Raw genomic sequence first — 19,247 nt, forward strand, 5'->3', positions numbered from 1 at the left:
TTTTCCAGGAGTCTTCCAGGACAGCCCTGAGATATAGCTCCTCCCTCCGGGACAGGAAACACATTCACCCCAATTATAAAAGGCGGTCCTCCAGGCCTCTTCCTCAGTATTACCAAGAATTCCTGAAGGCTCTGAAAGACACAAATTACTAACACACCGTCAGTACATACATCCACTTCCAGTTAATAATATAAACACCGGGTGGGAAGCCAGGCTGTCCTGGAAGACTCCTGGAAAAAGAGTTACCGGTAAGCCTAACTCCGGTTTTACCCTTTCGTCTTCCAGGACAGCCCTGAGATGATTGGCAAGAAACTTACTTATCAGGGTGGGGCTACTGCTTGGAGGACCCTTCTGCCAAATGCCTGATCCTTCTCAGACATCAAGTCCAGGCGATAATGCTTGGCGAAAGTAGTATAACTTGACCACGTTGCCGCCTTGCAAATCTCTTCTGGTGAGGCACCGGCCCTCTCTGCCCATGAACTCGAAACAGCTCTAGTTGAGTGTGCCTTAACGGGGCCTGTCTGCCCTGTAACTCATAAGCCTTTCCTATTGCCATCCTGATCCATCTAGCAATGGAAGATTTAGACGCTTTCTGTCCCTTTTTACTTCCCGAAAAATTTACAAACAAAGAATCAGACTTCCTAAAAACCTTGAAAGCTTCCAAATAAATTAAGAGGCATCTCCTAACATCTAACGAATCTGGGGATGCTACCTCAGAGCTTGAGGTGGAACAAAAAGAAGGTAGGACAATGTCCTGTGTCCTGTGAAATTTGGATACCACCTTTGGGAGAAAACTGGGATCTGTTTTCAAAATAATTCTATCCTCAAAAATCAACAGAAATGGCTCCTTAATGGAAAGAGCCTGAAGCTCACTCACCCGTCTGGCTGAAGTGACTGCCACCAAAAGTACTGTCTTAAGCGTAACCCATTTAAGGATGGATTCCTCCAGGAGGTTCAAATGGACTCTCTGACAGTGCCTTGAGCACCAGAGAAAGATCCCAAGAAGGACAGGCTGTTACTCTCGCTGGGCTCGACCTTGATAATGCTTTGAAAACTTTTAATGAATGGATTCTGCTGTAGGGAAACCTGTATAAAAATACTAAGAGCTGCCACCTGCACTTTTAAGGTGCTAGGGGAGAGCCCTAATTCCACCCCAACTTGCAAGAAGTCTAAGAAAGCTGGAATCCCAGGTTGGTCCAAACCCTGTTCTTTCAACCACAAACAAAATCTCTTCCAGTATTTTGCATAAATTGCTCTTGTTACTGGCTTCCTGCACTGCAACAAGGTCTTTATGACCCTTTCAGAGAAACCCTGTGCTCTTAATAACTGTTCCTCAGATACCACGCAGTTAGGCTTAGTCTGTCTACCTGTGGGTGCAGAATTGGACCCTGTGAAATCAAATCCCTCCGGATTGGAAGTTGAAATGGGGGGAGAACACTCAGTTTCTTCAAAATTGCAAACCAGGGTCTCTTTGGCCAAAAAGGCGTGATTAAAATTAGGTCTGTTTCTTCCGTCCGAAATTTTTGAAGTACTGCTGCAATCATCCTCACTGGAGGGAAAGCGTAGCAGATGTTGAACCTCCAAGGACCGGAAAAGGCATGGTCTCTTGAATGTATTGAAAAGAACTGGGTTACCTTCCTGTTCTGTTCGGAAGCAAAAAGATCTACCTCTGGAAGACCCCATCTCTGTGTTATCTGAGAGAACACCTCCTCGTTCAGGGACCACTCGTCCTGCCTCAGTGGCTGGCGACTTAAGTAATCTGCCAGAAAATTCTGAGTGCCCTTTAGATGGACAGCTGTTAGCGAAGACAAGTTGTCTTCCGCCCAGGAGAGGAAAAAACCATCTAGTTTAAAAAAGTTCCTTAACACATGTGTTAAGGAACTTTTTTAAACTAGATGGTTTTTTACATCTGATTACCTTTCAAACTGCACTAAATTTGTGCTAAATAAACTCTTTTTGATATATTTCTAATCAAGCTCTCTGGTCATTTACTGCTACTAATAGTAACCCACCTATCTAAACTCTACAGTCTTTTCTTAGACTACCTCCCATCCCCCAACTTATCCACTTCATCAATTTATTTCTATGCATAAAAGGTTACAGTAACAGCACCGTCATTTGACGGGTGACCCCCCATAGGTATCCTTTACTAAGGACACCTACTAAACTAGTGACCCAACTTGCGCTTCCCCTTTTTCCCCCTCCCTTCTTATATAATTCTTGCCATGTAACACCCTGGAAACAGACATCTTGTTACTGTAAAGATCGACTTCATTCTGAACCTTTTGTACTTCACAAATTTGTTCAGAGGTCGGAGGTTCAGGATCATCCTGAATTTTCCCGATGGTTTTCTTACGATAAAGACATGGGAATATACACCCTGTCCTTGCTCCTCCTGGGGGACCTGAATTAGGACTCTTTGATCCACTAACTCTCCCAGAGACAGGAACAAGGCTTCTGCCTTTGCCCTGTCTCTGGGTGGCGGAGTAACCACAAAGCTCAGGTGAGGCAGTGACCTTAACTCCAGCTTGTACCCGTACTTTATCAGATCTAATATGAACGGGCTTGAGGTTGCCTTGGTCCATTGCGGGAGGAACTGCCCCAACCTTCCTCCCACGGGGACACAGGAGTCACTGGGCCTTTGGGGTGGATTGAGGAGGATTGAATAGGATTCCTCCTCTTCCACGACCCTTCTGACCTGCCCAATGCTTCTTGGGCTGACCCTCTTTCTTTTGGTTCTGCCAAAAGCCTGATCCCTTGAAGCCTCGAAAAAAAACCTTTTCTTCTGTCTTTTTCTTCTTTTCAGGAAAGGCCTTTTTCCTGTCTTGAGTTCGCTCCAAAGCCTCCTGGAGGCCGGCCCCGAACAAGTGGTCTCCTGAAAATGGTAATCCGCACAATTTCAATTTTGAGGCGGCATCGCCAGCCCAAGTTTTTAGCCATACCGATCTTCTGGCCGCATTAACCAGAGCTGCTGACCTGGCAGCTAACCTTACGGATTCCTCTGAGGCATCTGCTAGGAATCCTACTGCTTTAATTAAGAGCGGAAAGGATTTCAGAAGCTCCTGTCTGGAGGTACCAGCTAAAATGTGTGCTTGTAACTGAGTGAGCCAACACTCCAAATTCCTAGCTACACAAGTAGCCGCGAGAGCTGGCTTTAAACCTATAGAGGAGGCATCCCACGCTCTTTTTAACAAATCTCCCCTCTTGTCCATTGGATCCCTAAGGGAACCCAGATCGTCAAAGGCCAGATCAGTCTTTCTTGACACCTTGGCCAAAGGGGCATCCAGTTTAGGAACCTTATTCCAGGGATGTGATACATCCGCTTCAAACGGCAATCTCCTTTTAAGGCTACCAGAAAAGAACGGTCTTTTCTCAGGTTGTTCCCATTCTCGCAGAATAGTATCAATTAACGATTTATGAACCGGAAAAACTCTGGTTCTGTTAGCATTTCCTTGATACATAAGGTCATGCTTTGAGAGCTGAACCTGTTCTTCTGGGATTTTTAATGTATCATAAATAGCGTTTAGAAGATCCCCAACATCGTCCAATGATAACTTGTATCTAGACACCCTGGAGGAATCCTCTTCCCCTTCTGAATCAGATGCTGAGCCTGCCTGGGAGGAAGCAACTGATCTAGGAGTCCTCTCCCTACACTCTTCTTCCTCCTGAATTTGAGGTAAAGAAAGAGCACTAGAGGCTCTGGGTAGGGACGAGGAAGGACCCTGCATCTTGTCCATCAGACCTTTAAACGACTGAAAAGTAGATGCAATCTCATCCTTCACAGATGATAAAATCTGGTGACAAGTGGTTACTGCATTATCTTTAACCAAACTATTGACACACTCGGGACATAACGGCTTTTCCCAATTAGAACTTAGCTTTGTCCCACACACGGCACATTTCTTTCTAGTAGGCTGGTTCTGAGATTTGTCATGGGCCTTAACCTGTTAAACAAAGCAGACAAAAAAAAACCTCATTACCACCTGGCCAAAACCCTATTTACCACTGTGAAGGTTCCTAGAATGTGCCTACCCTCCACCATTAGGTTCACCACCAAGGGGGGGTACTTGGGCCTAGTAAGACCCCCGCCCCCCAGAGTAAGCCATGTGCTGTCACCAAGCTTACCTGAGAGGCACCGGAGCCTGTTGAACCTGGATCCAAATGAGCCACTGCTGCCTCCATGGTTCGTGGTGTCCCTCGTTCAGCGCTCCGAACACACACACCAGCGCCGGGTTCCCTCACTGCACCTCCGCGCCCTTTTTTGAAACCGGAACGACGTTTCCAGGCGCCCCCTGATAACGCGCTTTCGCCGGGGAATACGACACTTCCCCCTCCTTGGAACGCAGGAGCCCCGCCTCCCGCTGGCGAATCCGGAAGAGAACCTTCCACCGCACGCGGCCTGCTGGCGTCTCTCGCCTTACCGCTGCCAGGGGATGCTGCAGCCTAGGGGACAGAGCTCCTCCGTCACCCGGGGTCCCACTCTCGCCGAGTCCTGGCGGAGGCGAGTACAGCTACGCTCTCTACCCCTAGGGCCAGAGGCGTGCTGTTGGGAAAAAAACAAAAGGTAGGTTCAGCTCTTTACAAAAACAAACGTTCCCAATGTGCTCCTTCCCATCCGGCAGGAAACACAAAAAACTGAGGAAGAGGCCTGGAGGACCGCCTTTTATAATTGGGGTGAATGTGTTTCCTGTCCCGGAGGGAGGAGCTATATCTCAGGGCTGTCCTGGAAGACGAAAGGGTAAATATTGCATTTTTTTCAAAATTGTCGCTCTATTTTTGTTTATAGCACAAAAAATAAAAACCGCAGGAGGTGATCAAATACCACCAAAAGAAAGCTCTATTTGTGGGGAAAAAAGGACGCCAATTTTGTTTGGGAGCCACGCCGCACGACCGCGCAATTGTCTGTTAAAGTGACGCAGTCCCGAACTGTAAAAACACCTTGGGTCTTTAGGCAGCATATTGGTCCGGGGCTTAAGTGGTTAAAAAAAAAAAAAAGTTTTGATCACTTTTATTTTTATTACAAGGAATGTAAACATCACTTGTAACAGGAATCAGTGTGACAGGTCCCCTTTATGGAGAGATGTGGGATCAATAAGACCCCACATCTCTCCTCCAGGCTTACAAGCATGAAAATCGGTGGAAAAAAAATAAAATAAAAATCACAGATCACATGCCGACAGCTGCGATTGCTGCTTTGTTTACTTCCGGGTACCGGGCGTGACGTCATAAGCTGCAGGCATCATTCAGATATCACCGCACAAAGTCGAGGACGTCATATGACGTCCTCCGGTGGACAAGTGGTTAAGGGGGTTTAAGTGCCCAGTTGTCAAGTGGTTTAAAATCAAGAAAAATTATAAGGATTGTAGATTCCATGAGGGATTGGAATCCTTAAAGCGAGGGAATGACATCATTATTCGCCCCTCCAATAAGGGGGGGCGGAGTAGTGGTGATGGATAAAAATTCATACATTGCTGAAATGGATAGAATTTTGTCTGACACCAATACTTACATACCTTTGAGTCATGATCCTATCTTTAAATATAAGAAGGAACTTAGCAAGCTTGTAGATATTGGTTTTCGTAAAAATCTGCTTTATAAAAAAGGAAAAAGGGATTTTTTAATCCCACTGGCTCCAAGGAAGCCTGTTATGTACTTTTTACCTAAGGTGCATAAGAGAGTTATTAATCTGCCAGGGAGACCTATTGTTGGCGAATTGGACTGTCACCTCTAGGATTAGCAAGTACATTGATGGCCTCTTACAGCCTCTGGTACTCCATCATACATCAAAGATTCTGCGCAAGTCATTCGCAGTTTTGAGAGTTTAGAGTGGAAGGAGGGCTACGTTATGGCCACTGCTGACGCGGCATCTCTTTACACTATCATATGGACGGATTAGAGGCTGTGGAATTATTCCTGACAGAGATGCCAAGTTGATTCCTTTTCAGCAGGAGTTCATATTAGATCAGTGATGGCGAACCTTGGCACCCCAGATGTTTTGGAACTACATTTCCCATGATGCTCATGTACTCTGCAGTGTAGTGTAGCATCATGGGAAATGTAGTTCCAAAACATCTGGAGTGCCAAGGTTCGCCATCACTGTATTAGATCTTCTGAGATATGCCATGACCCACAATTATTTCTGGTTTGGAGGAACTCATTACCTCCAAAATAGAGGTGTTGCAATGGGTGCAAAATTTACACCCAGTATGGCCAATCTATTTATGGCCAAATGGGAGGAGGATGTCATCTATTCCAACAGGAGACCAGAGTTGGTCTTCTGGGGTAGGCATATAGACTACATCCTCCTCCTATGGATTGGTGACATGGCATCATTGACCACCTTTATGCAACAACTGAATAATAATTATTTGGGCATTGTTCTACAATTTGAGATCAGTGCTACTAAAATTAAATTCTTTGGACCTCAATATTCAGGTTAAGGATGGGGTATTCAATCTGTCCACATTCTTCAAGAGTACCAATAGAAATAGCTATAATCGGACATGGTAGTTGTCATCACCCCTCGCGGCTTAAGTTGGTCCCCAAGAGTCAGTTTCTCTGTTGGAGATGGAACTGTACTCTAAAAAGAAGACTTTTTAGAACAGGCCACCATTTTGAAAGAAAAATTCATAGAAAAGGGGTACCTATTGAGAGATCTTAATTTAATTATTAATGAAGTAGGTAGTTTGGATAGATCTTCTGTCCTTCAGATTAATAAAACAGTTCCTAACGAAACCAACTATAATTTCTCTATGGTGACCACTTACTCTCAACAACATTCTGGCATCAAAATTATGATGAAACACTGGAGAGTATTAAAAAAAAAAAAAAAAACACAATACGTTTTTAGGTCCTGTCCTTCCAGATAGGCCACAAATTGTCTTTAGAGGAGTTCCTCCTCTTAGGCCTCGTACAGACGACCGGACAGTCTGCTGAAAACGGTCCGACCGTTTTCAGCGAACATGTCCGGTCGGAGATTTCTGTATGATGGTTGTACACACCATCATACAGAAATATGCACGTAAACAATACGCGGGGACGTGGCCGCGCCGTCGCGGGCAGCCCTGGAAGTTCAAAGCTTCGACGCATGCGAGGGATGGTGGCCGATCGGACATGTACGGTGAGTCTGTACAGACGACCGAACATGTCCGACGGACAGGCTTCCAGCGGACATGTTTCTTAGCATGCTAAGAAACATTTGTCCGCCGGAAAACGGTCGGCTGGAAACCTGTCCGGTCGCCTGTACACACGACCGAACATGTCTGCTGAAACTGGTCCGCGGACCAGTTTCAGCAGACATGTTCGGTCGTGTGTACAAGGCCTTAGACTCCAATTAGCACCCAATGTTTTGAATGCCCCTAACAGGGTGTCTTTTCTTTCAAAAATCTAAAGGTTATTACCTGTCGTAATTGTAGGGTTTGTGCTATCAATAGGATAAGAGTAAAAAAATTTGCCAGTTTAAGTCTCACACTACTGGTAGGGTTTTTGATATTGACACCTTTATTACTTGTACCTCTTTAAATGTGGTATACTTATTGATTTGCCCATGTGTGCTCCAATACATTGGCCGCACGATACGGGCTATGCATGTTCGAGTCCGTGAACATATTACTAATACAGGGTTTGACAAAATTTGCTTGGAATCTAGGAGCCAGCTAAAAAAAGTTAGGAGGCAGAAAACGCACCCCTGTCCCACCGAGCTTGCGCACAGAAGCAAAACGCATACGTGAGTAGCGCCCGCATATAATTCTAGCCCTCCACCTCCTCTAACTCAAAACATTCAGCCAGTAGAATTTTTTTTAAACGTCGCCTATGGAGATTTTAAAGGGTAAAAGTTTGTCGCCATTGCACGAGCGGACGCAATTTTTAAGCGTGACATGTTGGGTATCAATTTACTCGGTGTAACATTATCTTTCACAATCTATAAAAAAATTGGGCTAACGTTACTGTTGTCGTCTTTTTTTTTATTTTATTTAAAAAGGATTTTTTCCCCCCAAAAAAGTGCGCTTGTAAGACCGCTGTGCAAATACGGTGTGCCAGAATGTATTGCAACGACCGCCATTTTATTCTCTAGGGTGTTTTTTTTATAATATATATAGGGTGTTTTTTTTTATAATATATATAGGCTTCAATTAGAGGGTAGGAGATGGCAGTGAAAACACTGGAGAATACCATTAGCATTGCTGGTTTACTTGTCATGCCAACGGCCACCACAAGATGGCGCCAGATCACAGAAGGAAGCATAGGCCTGCAGAAAGCCGCGGCCTCAATTACCGGCCAGCGTGATCGTGCGGCAGGGGCATACGGAGACACAGGATGGGGTATCCTATGTCTCAGTGCGCCCCCGCCGCGCGATCGCATCGGGCCGGTAATTGAGGCCGCGGCTTTACGGGCTTCTGCAGGCCTATGCTTCCATCCGAGCGCCAATTCTAGTCGCAATTAGCGACCTGGCGCCCGGATTGTCGAACCCTGTACTAATATCAAGAAGGGTTTTCCCAAACACACTGTCTCGTGACATTATCTGGAGTGCCATAATAAGAATCCAAAGGGAACTATTTTTGTGGCCATCGATATTTTTTTTGGGATAGGAAGCGTTTTATTCATAGTACCACGTGAAAGTAAAGGAAATACACCTGAAAACGAATGCAGCCTCCTCCTCTAAGGACTGCTACGCTGCAATGTTTTATTGAGGTTTAGATGTTTAACCACATCAGCTCCAGAAGGTTTACCCCCCCTCTTTCATGACCAGGCCAATTTTTTGTGATACGGCACTGCGTTACTTTAACTGACAATTCAGCGGTCGTGCTACACTGTACCCAAAAAAAGAAAAAAAAATCACAATTTAAATCACTAGTAAAAAGGCTTGATTTAAAACTCGATTTAAGTGCTAGTTCACACCAGACGCAGTTCTGTTCAGTTCCGTGCGCTTTTTTTCCCCTGCACTAAAAATGCATGCACAGTGTTTTCCATGTATTCCAATGGCTCTAGTTCACACCATGAAGCCACTTTCCGGCCATTTCTAGTGCAGACTGTCATCTCTGTCCCGCAGTCTCATTCACTTTAATGGGATGGCCGTTGATGCGGCAGTGACAGCACAAGGTGAGGGAGGTGGCAACAGCAGGTGAGTGAATGTCCACTAACAGGCGCTGCTATGATGATTTGATGACATTTAAAATGTATATAGAGAAAACATCAGCTGCCTTGGATGGTGCCAAATATGCAGCAGTTTGGCCTCTACAGTCTTGTATAGCACTGATCCCTTTACAATGATGAAGGAGGAAATGGCATATCTCCCGTTGACCTCCTTCTGCTGCCTTGTGGAGAACAGTCCTTCCATCTGAGTCTTTCTTGAAGGGGTCTGCTCCATATTTCAGTAATAGCTGAACCACAGGAAGGTGACCACAGGTATGCTGCTCGGTGTAGAGCTGTGCTGCCTCCATGTGTCTGAGCATTGCATTCAGCTCCAACACTCAAAAGAAAGCTACATACAGGCAAATGGCCATTTCGGGAGCAATAGTGCAGTGCTGTGTAGCCAAAGTGATTAGTCAGGTTAGGATCTGTTCCCTTCTGAATAAAGCGCTGGACACGGTTCAGGTCTCCATCCAGAGCAGCAGACGAAATTCCTCTCTGGAAGTCCATCTCCAGCACAGTCTCCCTCAGGCCACTCTCATACAACACCCATCACAGCCCCAGGAGTGAGAGGAGCAGCCACCCGCTTCCTTCATACTGACCAATAGCGGTCACACTCCGCTACATACAACGGCCATGGACCTCGGCTCTAACCAGCATCGGCCATCGATAGATTTAATCCACACTGGCAGATGAGTATGTCCAAACGGGAAATTTCGAAACTGGGATATTAAAAATTGTTTTAATAGCTAATTTCAGGTCTGTGTAACACTAGTGGGCAGTGACCGCATTATCTTATGCTATTTTTTATCCAATTTTGTTTATTTTTATTCATTGTCATCTTCTAGAGAGTACTCATATCTATATTGGGTTTTCATTGTTGGGAGGCTCCTTTCTACCTCCCTGCATTGTTTCTATTCCATATTTATTTTGTGTTCTAGTATAGTGTTGCCATCCACCATTGAACCTCTGCACTATATGATTACATGCTTGTCTTTCATATTCATCTGGTAAGCAGATGAATTGCACTGTGTGTTTGTGTGCTTTTGTCTTTGTGCACCCTGAAGCTTGGTGGAAGTTTTTCACCTTCACTTTCCATTGGAATTCGTTAACATTTGGACTATTCTTTATTTATCACCATTTTCAAGCGCTGCACTTTTGACTATTATTCCTTTATATTACCAGGATGTGTTATGTGAGGGGAGGGGTGGATTTCTCACTTTTTATACTTAAACCCAGTAAGGCTGAATGAGCTTAGGGCTGGTTCACGTAGTGCGCTGTGCAAGATCACAAGTGATTCACACCTCAGTGCAAATCACATGCGATGTCCCAGGGCTCGACAAAATCTGGGCGCCTGGTCGCAATTGCGACAAGAAATTGTGACCTAGCGCCCGCTGGTAATTGAGGCCGCGGCCTAGAAGGCCTCAATTACCATCCGTCGCACCATAATAATCGCATAGGTGTTCACACCTATGCAATCCGATTCATGTCTGTCAGTTCGCAGTGCGATATGCGAGCTGAATTGGGGGTGTCTTTACCATTGTATGACACTGCCCAGCAGTTTGCATATGGCAGTGTGAACTGCCGTGCGAGTCAGGTGCGATGTGGGAACCCGCAGGGTTCCTGAATCGCACCAGTGTGAATCCAGCCTAAAAGCATACAGCCTACAAATGTCACCCGACTGCTCCCACCAAGGCTCGGGTTCACACTGGTGCGATTTGAGAACCCTGCGAATACACTGCGCGTTCCCACGTCGCCACAGTTTGTATGGCTGAAATCGCATCGCACAGACATCACATGTGATCTGAACAGCAATGCAGTGCGAATCACAAGAATGCAGAGTGTACAGTCATGGGTAGTACGTGCAGGATGGTGTCAGGATAGTGGAAAGTGTCAGATAATTTTTATTTTACAATTTAATATCCCCCTCCACCAGTTTTTTGGGACCAGTGAATGGAAGGGTAGATTGAAGGGTCGGGGTTTTATTTTTTAAATATATTTTTTCACAGTGCTTTTGGTAAAGGGGGTGGGGCAATGGACGGCGTCAGTGGTCTTGGGGCTCTGGACCGTGTCGGTATGGGGAGGGCAGTTGTGGTGTCAGTCTTTTTTTTTTCGATTTCATTTTTTTTTTGTTATGTTATTTTTTTTTATCAGCCCTGTTGGGGGCCTGGTGACATGTCAGGGGTCTAAACAGAGACCCCTGGCATCTCCCATTTGAGTCAGAGAAAGGGACAGAGGACAGATTCCCCAGTCCTTTTCTCTGCACAGAAGATGAATGGAGAGAAGACACCGGCTCCCCTCCATTCATAAACTGAAGCAGAGTAACACACAGGTTACTCTGCTCATGTATCACAGAACACACAGCGATCGGTAACGAACGCTCTGTGTCCCGTTCAGAAAAGAAAGGGGCTGGTGATTGACATACCCGCTCCTTTCTCCGCTCTCCATCCTGACAGATCTAGCCGCCCGCCCGTCTTCCCCCCCCCCCCCCCTCGCAGCCCTCGTGAGGGGAGGGAAGCCAGCGGCTGAGGAGGGCGGAGTAGAAAGACACACAGAGAGCGACGAGGACACGGCGCTGGAGTTAGACACTGAGGACCGTCTGGGATGATCGGTGCGACGGGGGGTCAGCTGTGAGCACCGATCCCCCCTGCATGGCTTTTCAGGTGAAAGCCACAGGAGGGAGAGAAGCAGATGATAAAAAGCCATGCAGAGGGAAGGGAGGGGGGAATCTGTGCTCAAAACTGACCTGTCGCACCGATCATCCCCGACTGTCACTGGAGAGTGATGCGTGTACAGAAATGACAGGGGGCCGTGAGAGCGCTCCGTTTTTACCAAGAACGCACTTTGCCTCTCCTGTGCACGCTCTGGCCAAGGGGAGTGTAGAGGTGGGCAGGGAGTCTGATGACATCATGACTTTGCCCACCAAGCACCGATAACAGACCCACCCACTGAATCTGCTGTTTTTGGGGGCTTCTAACTGCAAAAACGGGACACATTTGACAGGTATGGATACATGCAGGAGGCATGTATATCCTTATAGTTCAGCACTATGGCAGTAGTTTATAATTAATGAGAGTGGGTTTACATCCATTCTAAGTGGTTAAAATGAGAATTGCAGTCAGTCACTGTACCCAAAACAGAATTTTTAGCATTTTGTTCCCACAAATAGAGCTTTCTTTTGGTGGCATTTGATCAGCGCTCCAGACCCCTCCATCCTGTCTAATGTCACACACACACACAGCATGTTTTGGACCCACCCCCTCTCCTCATTGGCCGTGATTGATAGTAGCAGGAGCCAACAGCTATCGCTGCTGTCTCAGCCACTGAGGGAGAAACCTGGGAGAGCAGAGGCTCTTGTGCACATAGCTGGATTGAGAGGGGGCACAAGTTTTTTTTAGGGGAGGCTGAAGGCGCACACAGAAGAATGCATAAAAAATAAATAGTAAAACCTTGAGCCTTTACAACCACTTAAAAGACCAGAAGGATTTGCTCCCTTAAAGTGGAGGTTCACCCTAAAAACGATTTTTTAACATTAGAGGCAGCATAGTAAGGGCATATACTTTTGGCAAGTTTTTTTTTTTTCCTCCGTACTTACCTTTATATTCTGATTTGGTCCAGGGCTTCCGCGTTCTGATGACATTCTGATGACTCCGGGACTGGGCGTTCCTTTCCCTGGCTCAGGCTTCCGATGTTTGCGGGACTGGGCGTTCCTATCCTTTCGTTGGATGATTGACGGCTTGTGAAACAGGTGACCTGTCGCACAACACGTGTCACCAGATTTCCGGAAATACCCGAGCTAAGAGTCGGCACTATACGGCGCCTGTGCCCGCCGTGTAGAGCTGACTGCGCAGGCGCCGTATAGTTCCTACTTGCAGCTCGGCTATTTCCCGACATCTGGTGACGCGCGTTGTGCGACAGGTCACCTGTTTCAGAAGCCGTCAATCATCCAACGAAAGGATAGGAACGCCCAGGCCTGCAGTCATCGGAACCCGGAAGCCCTGGAGAAAAAAAAACTGAATATAAAAAAGGTATGTACAGAGCAAAAAAAATAAAAAAATACGCCGAATGTAAATGCCCTTACTATGCTGGATCTAATGTGTGTAAAATTTAATTTTTTTTTTTTTTGGGTGAACCCCCGCTTTAATGACCAGGCCATATTTGGCAATACGGCACTGCGATGCTTTAACCGACAGCTGCATGACATTGTACCCAAACAAAATCCCCCCCCCCCCCCCCCCCCCACAAATAGAGCTTTCTTTTGGTGACATTTGATCACCTCTGCGTTTTTTTTTTTTGGTTTTTTTTTTAGAATGCATTAAAACCTGTCATGCTATGAAACACAATAACTTGATTGGAACAAAAAAAAAAAAAAAATTATAAAGAAGTTATTTTCAAAAGGAGAATAGTTTGGAGATGAAAGGAGACAAACACCACACCCAAGAATCACCTAAAAACTTGATTATTGAGAGATTCTCCCTGTGAGAGTTTCCTCTCACACTCCAAAAACATGCTGGTAGGTTAATTGTCTCCCGTCTAAATTGGCCCTAGGTGGTTTATGTATAAAGAGGGCAAGGACAAAATGTGAATGCTACAATATACATACATACTATAGACACACGGGTTGATTTACTAAAGGAAAATCCACTGTGCACTACAAGTGCATTTAGAAATGCAGTCGCTGTAGATCTGAGGGGGAGCTCCGATAATTTCCACCAATCATGTACAAGCAAAAATGCCATTTATTTTTTGTGCATGGTCCCCTCAGATCTACGACTGCACTTCCAAGTGCACAGTGGATTTGCCGTTAATAAACCCCAGTGTGTAAAGATCACTGAAGCATCTGTACGTGTAGAAAATAAAACAATTTCATTGAGCATTTACATTAATGAAACCATTTTTAACCAATATTTTCGGTCAATTGCAAAGCGGAAAAAATCAAAATTGATAATGACTCTTGTTTGTGACTAAACAACTAATAAATAAAATGTAATCACCAATCTCGACATGTATGGCCACCAAATGGAAAGGAGAGATGCTTAATTGTTAAGGGGGAATTTTCAAACCTATGTTTTACGGTAAGGCAAACCCGTTATGACAATACCTTACATTTGTTTTGCAATTTCAATACTCCAATAAACTGAAGAAACATATCTGCATTTCAGTACACTGCAACACACAATAATGTCAATTGGTAAAAATGGTGCATTGTAGGACATTGGCAACCCATTCAAATGGACCCCCAATTATTTCTGATAAATTCTATCAATGAACAATTGTGTAAAATTGAAGCTGCCATACACAGCTTACAATTCAGTCAATTTCTGTTCAATTGGCCAAATTTGGCTGCCCCTGTGAGCAACACTTTGCTCGAGAAAGTTGATTGTTCAATAGACTTTTGTCAACAGGAAAGAGTGGAAAAAGTATTGGCCAAACAGCATTTGCATCCAATCAAAAACGCATTCACTATTCAGCTGTTCTCTTAACTACTTGCAATAGCCCACAGAATGAACCAAATAAATCTATGCATGCAAGGCCAGGTTTAGTCTGGCTATTTAAAAAAAAAAAAAAAAAAAAAAAAAAAAATATATTATATATATATACATATACATATATACACACACACATTTTCAGTATTGGGGGTGGAAAGACACACACCCCTCTAGGATAGGGCTGGAGCGATCAAAACAAAAATACTGGGAAATGTAAATTATAAAGCACAAAGAACACATATATAATGGGGTGTGACCAATCACATTCTAAAAGTTTAGAGAACAGTGTTGTCAAGTTACACAATACATGGAACAAAGCCCTAAAATGTAAAGTACAGTATCCAAAGATTGTGCCGTCAGTAAAGCAGTTTATACACTATACAATCAGATTGCACAACCTCCTTTAGGACTTGTTTGCATTATGTGCATTTGGAAAGCAAGAATGCGTAGGTCAGTTCATACTGCCACATTGTGTCACCACAACAATAAAGCTAATAGAACTGAATGGACTATTGCTTTGTTGCCATGTAATGCACAGTCTTCTCAATGCACATCACGAGCTGCATAATCAAGCTGCTAGTGTGAACAAGCCCTTAGATTTGCCAAAACCTAAAATGTCATAACAAATCTAAACAATGAAAGCACTATCCAATCAGGCAGGCCCTTGCACTACGTGGTTGAGGGTAGATCTTAAAGTGGAACCAAGATTCCACTGTCACAAACTGTAAGCAGGCTCTTTATTGCATAAGAGAAATGCATTGTCTGTTCTGAAATAAAATACATCTACCTGCTCACCTTACATTGCTGTCATGGTCTGTGTATGCTAGGATGACCGACTCATGCGCATGTTTAGGAGTGATGTCATCCCACACAGGCCAATGAAGGTGGCGGAAGACAGTCACCCAGCAGAAGATGCCAGTGGGGGACAGGGCCATTGACAGAAAGGCTAGTTTAGATATGCTTTAAGCTTGCGTACATATTACAATCCGACTTAATCTTTGTACAATCAACTTTAAACCACCGTCATGTCCAATCACAGATATAGAATTTGCAGCGCCGCACCAATTCCCAAAAGTAGTTCCTGCACTACTTTTGGCGACTACGGGGGAATTTCAATAGACATCTGTGCGTGCACACAGAGGTCTTTTAAATCACCCCTGAACTCTTACTTAACCCCCGGACCATATTGCTGCCCAAAGACCAAAGCACTTTTTGCGATTCAGGACTGTGTGGCTTTAACTGACAATTGCGCGGTCGTGCGACTTGGCTCCCAAACAAAATTGGCGTCCTTTTTTCCCCACAAATAGAGCTTTCTTTTGGTGGTATTTGATCACCTCTGCGGTTTTTATTTTTTGCGCTATAAACAAAAATAGAGCGACAATTCTGAAAAAAAAAAAAAAATGAATATTTTTAACTTTTTGCTGTAATAAATATCCCCCAAAAATATATAAAAAAACTTTTTTTTCCTCAGCTTAGGCCGATACGTATTCGTCTACATATTTTTCGTAAAAAAAAAAAAAAAAAAAAAAAAAAAAAAATCGCAATAAGCGTTTGGTTTGCGCAAAAGTTATAGCATTTACAAAATAGGGGGTATTTTTATTAATATTTTTTTTTTTTACTAGTAATGGCGGCGATCAGCGATTTTTTTTTCGGTACTGCGACATTATGGCGGACACTTCGGACACTTTTGACACATTTTTGGGACCATTGTCATTTTTATAGCGATCAGTGCTATAAAAATGCATTGGATCACTATAAAAATACCACTGGCAGTGAAGGGGTTAATACTAGGGGGCGGGGAAGGGGTTAAGTACGTTCCCTAGGTGTGTTCTTACTGTGGGGGGGGTGGCCTCACTAGGGAAAAACACTGATCTTCTGTTCATACGTTGTATGAACAGAAGATCAGCATTTCCCCACCTGACAGGCCTGGGAGCTGTGTGTTTACACACACAGCTCCCAATCCCTGCTCTGTAACAAGCAATCACGGGTGCCCAGCGGCGCTCGCCGGGCACGCGACTCGGGGGCGCGCGTGCGCCCCCCTAGTATTCTGCGAGAGAGCCGACGTAGAGCTACGGGCTCTCGCGCAGGGGAGCCAACCTGCCGCCGTAAAACGATGGCGGCAGGTCGGCAAGTAGTTAAAATGCGGGTTTGAAATTGTGCGAGCTCAGCTAAATTAGCATGATTTCAAACCTGTCCTAAGGCTGCATTCACATTTCATTTGAATGACACCTAAAATCACAGTGCGGGTCTGCCGCGATTGTCACACAAGTTGCGCTGCAATCGCAGCAACCCACATCGTGGGAAGCATGTCGTCCAAGAATAGCTCCTGAACTTTTTTTCTGGGCGACATGCTTTCCGCGATTCGGGTTGCCCCGCCAGAATGCGCCGATCACAGGACACGGCCGATTAACAATCCAATTCCTGGCTCGCTTCCGGTACCATTTACAGCAGGTTACATGACAGTTATTTTCACCAAAGAAATGTAGCAGAATACACTTTGACCTTAATTGAGGAAGAAAGATCAATTCTCAAAATGTTATAGCTTCAATGGAGAAAAAAAAAAAAAAAAAAAGCTCCCGATGTGTGAACAAAATTATAAAAATGTTGTTTAGGTACAGTGTTGCATGACCGCGTAATTGTCATTTTAAGTGCGGCAGCGTTGAAAATTGGCCTGGGCAACAAAGGGGGTAAAAGTGCCCAGTATTGAAATGGTTAATGGCAGCATCATCAGTTTGGGGGGGGGGGGGGGAGTTAGCTGGCTACAATCTTTTTAGTGTACCTAACACAGCGGCGGCCTATCCATTAGGGGCGCACAGGCACTGCCCCCCTATTCATTATCTACATACAGGATGCCGGATGCATGTATTCCAAGGGGGGGGGGGTTTAAACACATGATTAGAGCCATCGATGCTTATAGGCTTCAAAAAATAAAAAGGGCGCAGAGCACTACACTCCAAGTCCACCCAGTTGTGTGAAAATGACGAATGAATATTGGGGGGGGGTGGAGATCCGTGGTCAGGTTCGTCTGCCGATGGAGCACCAGCCGCCACTGCACATTATAAGCAGTTAAACAGGTTTTTCTTTTTTAGATACCTAAACAAACATAAGCTGATCTAAACCTCAGCTCCATGTACGCGGGACGTTTTTACAACTGCTCCTAAATGATTAAACTTGATAGATGGTAACCCACTTTAAAACGTCATGCCACATTTACTTTTTTTTTTTTTGAGTGGGCAAAAACAAAAAACGCCTATAAACGAAACGCTGCTAAACACGATTTATCACATTTGGCGTCTGAACCCATTTTTTCCCCCTTTAAAGAAACGTTGTTAAAAAGCAACTGCCTAAAAACGGCAATAAACAAGACTGTGTACATGGTCACATAGAATAGCTTTGAATGAGTTCAGGAGCAGTTGAAAAAAACAAACAAACACACGTTTATCTGCAGGACAGTTTGTTCTGTTGAAAAAACAGACTACCTGGCAGGATTACACCGTTAAATTAAAAACAAAACTGCAGTGACAAAGAACTTGTAAACTGCAATATAGCACTTTAAAGGAGACTGTATAGTGTATTTATTATAGAACTACAGCAAGACGGAAAGCGTTAAAAGGCTGCAGGAACCTGACTCCACGCTTAATTTGCAGTGAGCAGAAACCATCGTTAAGCACATTCTTTATGAGGGAGGGAGCGGCCGCCGCCCCCCTCCACCCTGGAGGCATCTCAGGAGATAGGTGATTGTTTTCGCTTCAGCAAATTGCAGCACCGATGTGGAGCCTACCTCACCGAGGAGAACGAGCCTCCTCCGGAGTTGTTTATTCTACATTACTCATTGACAAATAAACTTCTTAGAACAGCAACATGAGAGAATGCAAGACAAATAAGAAAACGATACAATGGTACAGGATGAACGGCAGCAACACACATGCCTGAACTTTCCCTACAAATACGGACTTTAATTGTCAGGAGGAGCTCATTGGGAGGTAAACCTTCCCAGGGATTGAGGTGTTCCCCGTCCTCAGTGAGGGGATACAGGCTGGATACTACCTACTGAGGCTCGACTCACCTGAACAGCTCAGCCAGACACGTCCTAGATGATGAAGCAGCTGCCGGAGCCGATAAATTTGAGACTTGTTTTGAACCTCTCCCTCACACCACACCAGTTCCCTCCCCTTCTTCCCTTGCCTGGATTATGAGGTCACACGTAAGAAGGGTGTGGACTGACTAAAATATAGATTCCACTCTGTAGAAAGCAAAAGAAAAAAAAAGTTTGAAAGGTAATCTTTTTTCCCACCCCACTGGAGATTTCAAAAAATGCCACTAGACATATGTTGTTTAGAATGATTATTTAGAACAAACTCCACCCTAAGAAAACACAGACTGCCATCAGGGGGTTTAGGCATTGCTTAGGTCACACAGCCAGATAGAGTTCAAGTTAGATAACCCTGAGCCCGTGATCTGCCGATATGGTTCCGGCTATCCCCGAGCGTGACTCGGGGTTGTTTTTCCATGCTAGGATCCAGGGCCGATGCTAGGGTCACATGCGCCTGGGTGCAGAAATATTTCTGGCGCCCCTACAAGGGCGTGGTCACCTTACTAACTCCTCCCCCTTTACAAATGTTTCTATGG

At 44.8% G+C, this 19,247-nt stretch overlaps 1 protein-coding gene across 1 annotated transcript in view; it reads right to left on the reverse strand.

Moving 5' to 3' along the window:
* The window catches only part of EMP2 (epithelial membrane protein 2), a 432,614-nt gene extending 413,824 nt beyond the window's left edge, over nt 1-18,790 (reverse strand). Inside the window, exon 1 of the mRNA XM_040356960.1 lies at nt 18,685-18,790. The gene's annotated coding sequence lies outside the window, so the exon portion shown is untranslated. The remainder of the gene's footprint in view (nt 1-18,684) is intronic.
* Between the last annotated feature and the right edge of the window lie 457 nt (nt 18,791-19,247).

Source organism: Rana temporaria, chromosome 6 (genome assembly GCF_905171775.1).
Source record: "Rana temporaria chromosome 6, aRanTem1.1, whole genome shotgun sequence".
Taxonomy (NCBI): Eukaryota; Metazoa; Chordata; class Amphibia; order Anura; family Ranidae; genus Rana; species Rana temporaria.